Below are 7,078 nucleotides of genomic sequence, written 5' to 3'. Positions count from 1 at the left end.
GAATGGCAGATGAAGTTTGTGGACTATGCTGAAATGGGTAAAATGACCGGAAGAGTCAGAAATCAGGAAGACCAAAATTTTAATAAGGAAAGGGGGGTGGGAATTAAAATTTATCTTAAAAACCATTGTAAACAGCTAACATCGTTAGTAGGATTGGAATATCACTCGTAGTTTAAGGGTGAATTCTGGATACAGTGGAGATGTAAAAGATTTGGATCATCATAAAAGATGCAGGAGGAAATTATTAATAATAGGACCCACAAAGGGGAGAATGGAAGTCCAGGAGATTCCTTGGAATCTTGTTTTTATTATTTATGTTTGATATATGTCTGTAAAAGTTTAAGTTGAAAAACCAAATAAATATTTATTTATTTATTTTTTAAAAAAGAACAAGAGCAACGCTTCCCACCTGCGATTCCCAGCAACTGGGATTCAGATGCATTGCTGCCTCCGACTGTGAAGCTAGTAGCTACCCTTAGCCCTCTCCTGCATAGATTTGTCTAATCCTCCAAGTTTGGTGGTCATCACTGCCTCTAGTGGCAGTGAGTTCCATATGTGCTGCATGAATCATAGAATCATAGAATCCTAGAGTTGGAAGAGACCACCAGGGCCATCCAGTCCAACCCCCTGCCAAGCAGGAAACACCATCCAAGCATTCCTGACAGATGGCTGTCAAGCCTCCGCTTAAAGACCTCCAAAGAAGGAGACTCCACCACACTCCTTGGCAGCAAATTCCACTGCCGAACAGCTCTCACTGTCAGGAAGTTCTTCCTAATTTTTAGGTGGAATCCTCTTTCTTGTAGTTTGAATCCATTGCCCCGTGTCCGCTTCTCTGGAGCAGCAGAAAACAAGCTTTCACCCTCCTCTATATGACATCCTTTGATATATTTGAACATGGCTATCATATCACCCCTTAACCTTCTCTTCTCCAGGCTAAACATACCCAGCTCCCTAAGCCGTTCCTCATAAGGCATTGTTTCCAGGCCTTTGACCATTTTGGTTGCCCTCTTCTGGACACGTTCCAGCTTGTCAGTATCCTTCTTGAACTGTGGTGCCCAGAACTGGACACAGCATTCCAGGTGAGGTCTGACCAGAGCGGAATACAGTGGTACTATTACTTCCCTTGATCTAGATGCTATACTCCTATTGATGCAGCCCAGAATTGCATTGGCTTTTTTAGCTGCTACATCACACTGTTGACTCATGTCAAGTTTGTGGTCTACCAAGACTCTTAGATCCTTTTTCACATGTCCTGCTCTCAAGCCAGGTGTCACCCATCCTGTATTTGTGCCTTTCATTTTTTTTGCCCAAGTGTGGTACTTTACATTTCTCCCTGTTAAAATTCATCTTGTTTGCTTTGGCCCAGTTCTCTAATCTGTTGAGGTCATTTTGAAGTGTGATCCTGTCCTCTGGGGTATTAGCCACCCCTCCCAATTTGGTGTCATCTGCAAACTTGATCAGGATGCCCTCAAGCCTGAAGAAGTCATGTCTTTTGCCTGCCCCAAATCCTCCATAGTTCACTTCCCCAATTTGCTTAGATTTATTATGACTCTCTCTCTCTCTCTCTCTCTGTGTGTGTGTGTGTGTGACAGAGAGAGAGAGAGAGAATACAACAGGAGCTCTGAAACATACTCAGAGTCAAGTGTGAATTTCATGCTCTTTATTCAGCTCATAGTAGCAATGAATGAATCTTTCCCCTAAACGTCTGCTATATATACCTTATTTACACAATTGGCCCCACATGATTGGCTAATTCCGGGCTACTCCTGTAGGCCAATCAGGTTGTGGATTCACTTCCTCCAGGAGCCTGATTGGCTGCTCTTGCAGGCCAATCAGGTCACTGATTCACTTCCACCTGGAGCTGCATTGCGTGGCTCCTGCGGACCAATCAGACTGCTGCATTCTGGATCCTATTATTCTAGGATTCTGCTCAGTACATAACAAGCTCCCAAACTTTTTTTCTGTCCTGAGGGCACATTTGAAGATCTAAGAAACCACCATGGCCCTCACAAAATACCCACCTCATGGAAGGAAAACTTCAGGCAAAAAATCCAGCAGAAACACCTTCCTCTCCCCACAACAAATAAAGCACAGATATGACCGATTAAACAACAGGAAGCCCTCCCCAATCCAAACAACCAAAGAAAATAACTTCTTTTAAAAATTAGAATAATATTTTTTTGGGAAGGGGCAAGCGTCCTTGGCGGGGTGTGTTTCTGAGCCCCCCAAGAATAGGGAGATGGCTGAGTACTCTTAGCCATTTTGGGCATCTCCATTTGGAGGGGGGGGAAAGTAGGGTATAATCAATTATGAAGCAACAGTGTCTTGTTGGCAATCTCTGACTGGAAGAGTGCTCCAGACGGGTCTTGTGGCCGCCCCCATAAAGAGAGTGTGCGTGCCGAGAGATCTCTTCCTGTGCAACTTTGAGATGAAAGTCCTTGTGGGACGTGCCAGCGTGTGTGGCTGGTGACGAGAGTCCTGCTGCCAATTAAATTAAAGAGCAAGAGCGGTGCGGTGGTGGAGAGACCCGGGTTCAAATCCCCACTGGGCCACGAAGCTCCCTGGGCGACTTTGGGTGCTCAGCCTAACCCACCTCACAGGATTGTTGTGGCGATGAAGTCAAAGAGGTGCACAAACCACGTTCGCCACCTTGAGCATCCTCTAAAAGAGAACAGACCAGTTGAGCTATGTTCTGACTCTGCAGCCGGAGGCAGAAATGCTTCTGAACTTCGGTTGCCGGAAGCCGCAGGAGGCGAGGCCGCTCTCTTGCTCAGCCTAAAGGCTTCCCACAGGCATCTCCCACCACGATGCCGGTCAAGATGGGCCAGCAGCCGGGCTCTTAAGTTTTTAATGTTCTCATGGGCTCCTTCCGTCAACCAACCAGCCTCAAGCACGTGCCTGAGGCCATTGGTTTTTCTGGGTGCCCATCCCAGATCCGTTTGAGTAGATAAGAAGGGAGGCGTACAGGCCACGAAGGAGCCAAAACAAACGCCTGCACTCTTTCGTCATCTCCAATTACCCTGTGGTCAACCTGGCTGCTGGGAATTCCCTGCGACAATCCATGTCACAAAAGGCAGAGAGGCGAGCAACTTGCCCAAGATGCAAATGCAGAAACAGAGAAAGCTGGTTTATAACCAAGTCAGAGCACTGGTCCACGTGGCTCGGTAATGTTGCATACCTGTCAACATTTCTCCAATGAAAATAGGGATAGCCTATTCAACAACAACAACAACAACATCCTACCTATCTGACTTGCTCTGGTCAGACCTCACCTGGAATACTGTGTCCAGTTCTGGGCACCACAGTTCAAGAAGGATACTGACAAGCTGGAACGTGTCCAGAGGAGGGCAACCAAAATGGTCAAAGGCCTGGAAACCATGCCTTATGAGGAACGGCTTAGGGAGCTGGGTATGTTTAGCCTGGAGAAGAGAAGGTTAAGGGTGATATGATAGCCATGTTCAAATATATCAAAGGATGTCATCTAGAGGAGGGAGAAAGGTTGTTTTCTGCTGCTCCAGAGAAGCGGACACGGGGCAATGGATTCAAACTACAAGAAAGAAGATTCCACCTAAACATTAGGAAGAACTTCCTGACAGTGAAAGCTGTTCCGCAGTGGAATTTGCTACCAAGGAGTGTGGTGGAGTCTCCTTCTTTGGAGGTCTTTAAGCGGAGGCTTGACAGCCATCTGTCAGGAATGCTTTGATGGTGTTTCCTGCTTGGCGGGGGGTTGGACTGGATGGCCCTTGGGGTCTCTTCTAACTCTAGGATTCTATGTTGCCCCATCCACTCTGGGAGGCTTCCAACATATATAAAAACACAATAAAACATGAAACATTAAAAAAAAACTTCCCCATACAGGGCTGCCTTCTCTCCTCAATGTTGCATAGTTACTTATCTCCTTGGCTCGGTGGGGTGTGTGTGTGTGTGTGTGAGACACAACTCCATACCCTCCAACATTTCTCTGATGAAAACGTCCTAAGGAAAAGTGGGACATTCCGGGATCAAATCAGAATCTGGGACAGCTTCTGTAAATGACTGCCTCTGGGAAATAGGGACATTTGGAGGGTCTGCTGTTGCACGCCACCCCAATGTTTGAGCAGTGGGAGACTCCAGGGAGACTCCCGGGGTTCCTGAACCTTCCCAGCCAGGGTTTGGTTTCCTTGGAATGAAGGTCAATAGAGACTGTGGTTTCTTGTATATGGTTTTATTTACCTATATATATAGCCTGAGCATAAGATGGAGGGTTCATAGGATTTATATGCCATTAACCTTCAGAGGATGAATGGGTTGAGGAAGTCTAACTCTTGCCTGGGGCCCAGCGTCCTCCATTCGTTTGCCTCAAACCATTTACATCATCCTGCGTAGCCCAGATTACTCTGTGCCACCATCACACAGAATAGTGATGCAGGGATGCACTGAGCAGACCTTAGTAGCTACAAGATGGCCAGCAGCCCAGGAAGACTGGGAAATCTTAATCAGTGTGAATAATGACAGAGACAGAGGCTAGAAAAAAGTGGATGTGTGTTCTGTACCTTTAAGAGTCAGCTGAAAGAGGGGATTTTACTTCTCTCACCCCTTCATATTTTGTGAAGATAGAGGACAGAGTCTATCCAGGTTGGTGGCCATCACAGACACCTGTGGCAATGAGTTCCATAGTTAACTAGACACTGCATGAAGAACGACTTTCAAATTTTATCTGTCCTAAATCTTCCAGCATTTGGCTTAATTGGTTGTCCGCAAGTTCTAGAGTTAGGAGACAGGGCGGAAAACCTTTCTCCATACGCCATGCCTAATTTTGTAAACTTCTGCAAGGTCGCCTTTTACTCGCCTTCTCTCTAACCTAGACAGTCCCAAACGCCGCAACCACTCTTCATAGGCGAGTCATTCCCTCCCCGTGATCATTTTGGTGGTGGCCGTTTCCCGAACCTTTTCCAACTCTACAATATCCTCTTTGAGGCGAGGCGACCAGAACTGTTCCCAATATTCCAAATGCGGCTGCGCCATAGATTTGTTTAGTGGGCAGGTGCAACTTCAGATTGGTGGTGCAATCCACCAGCCGCAACAACGAATGAACTGGTAGCGGGTCAGCCAGAGGAATGGAAGTGAAGCCCCCCCTGTACCTTTAGTTAAAAGCTTTGTTGCAGAGGGCAGTTCAGCCAGTGCAGCTTCTTGTGCAAGAGTGGTGATGGAGGAAGCTTAGGGGAGATATGATAGCCATGTTCAAATATATAAAAGGATGTCATATAGAGGAGGGTGAAAGGTTGTTTTCTGCTGCTCCAGAGAAGCGGACACGGAGCAATGGATTCAAACTACAAGAAAGAAGATTCCACCTAAACATTAGGAAGAACTTCCTGACAGTAAGAGCTGTTCGGCAGTGGAATTTGCTACCAAGGAGTGTGGTGGAGTCTCCTTCTTTGGAGGTCTTGAAGCGGAGGCTTGACAGCCATCTGTCAGGAATGCTTTGATGGTGTTTCCTGTTTGGCAGGGGGTTGGACTGGATGGCCCTTGGGGTCTCTTCCAACTCTAGGATTCTATTATTCTATGATTCCCCACAAAAGTTCTCTTTTTTTTTTTTTTACAACTCTAGAAGGTGCAAAAGCCTTCTTCTCATTGCACAGCTTGGCCAGTAGTTGAGGGTACCAAATTGGTGAGGTTGTTGGGAAGGTGCAGGAGTCGAGACCGAAAGAGGTTTATGAGCTCTGGATGCAGCTACTGTGTGAGAATTTCGCTCCAGATCAGGGAGGGTCCTCGGAGCTTCAGACATGCCTGGGAAGCGGAGCTGCCGGGCTTCCCATCCTTCGAGGGGACGGTGTGGAGGGACAGGCCCCCCCCGCCTCTCGGCAGCCAGGGCCTCGGACGTGCCGTGTGCCACCGACCTCCCTTTTTGCAGCCAGACAGCACAACAATGGGAGGGAGAAAAATGGGCTGTGCTTTTCTGAGAAAGCTAGCGCATGAACTAATACTGATAAGTAGGGGTGGCGGTTCTCGCCTCCCGGAAAGCACACGGTGTGGCCTGGGGGTCACCCCTCACAGCTGTGAGTCAGAAGCAACGGTGGTGTGTCTCACGTAGGAGAGCCCACCAAGCATTAAAAAAAAAAACAGCTGCCAGCAGCACTTCTGCGCAGAGGGCAGGTCACAGGCTGGGTGAATCTGTGGTTCACTAGCTGGTACTGGACTCCAGCTCCTGCCACTCCGACCAGTAGTCATGCTGGCTGCTGGGAGTTGGAGTCTGGCAACATAAAATAATAGAATTGCAGAGTTGGCAGGTACCACCAAAAGTCATCTAGTCCAACCCCCTGCAATTCAGGAATCTTTTGCCCAGTGTGGGGCTCGAACCCACAACCCCGAGATTAAGAGTCTCATGCTCTAACGACGGAGATACACCATTGCCAGCTTTTTTTGGGGGGGGGGTCACCCCGTGAAGTATGATCAAGAACCAAAATGGTCGAGGGGGATGGGGGTGATACCCCCATGAGAAAAGGTGAGTAACTGGTGACATGAGAAGCTTATAAATTTGTGCTAGGCATGGAGGAAGCAGGCAAAGTTTTTTCTCCTCCTCTCATAATGCTAGGAGCGGTGGACATCCAATGAAGTTGACCCTTGGAAGGCTCAGGACAGATAAAAGAATGTCCTTCTTCACACAGCACATGGATGAACTATGGAACTCACTGCCACAAGAGGCAGTAATGGCCACCACCAGTAATGGCTTTAAAAGATTGGACAAATTCAAAAAGGGCAATACTATCAATGGATAATGGCTTTATTCTGCTGCCAGAGTTGGGGGGAGAAATTCTTCCGATCACCAGTTGCTGGAAACCACAGGAGGGAAGAGAGCGATCTTGTGTTCAAATCCTGCTTGCTGGTTTCTCACAGGCAGTGCTTTTCTTATTTAAAAATATTTAGGGGTTCTCTCATTTTGACTCAAGAAAACCAAAATTTTATAGTTCAAGTCGGGGAAAAATAAATACAGTAAATGGACAAAAGTACAAAGATTTACAAAATGTTTAGGGGTATGCGTACCCCTGCATACCCCCAGAAAAAAGCACTGCCCACAGGTATCCTGTTGGCCACTGTGAGA

This window comes from Lacerta agilis, chromosome 5 (genome assembly GCF_009819535.1).
Source record: "Lacerta agilis isolate rLacAgi1 chromosome 5, rLacAgi1.pri, whole genome shotgun sequence".
In the NCBI taxonomy this organism is placed as follows: domain Eukaryota; kingdom Metazoa; phylum Chordata; class Lepidosauria; order Squamata; family Lacertidae; genus Lacerta; species Lacerta agilis.
The sequence above is the reverse complement of the archived record's forward strand: the minus strand, read 5'-3'. Positions refer to the sequence as shown.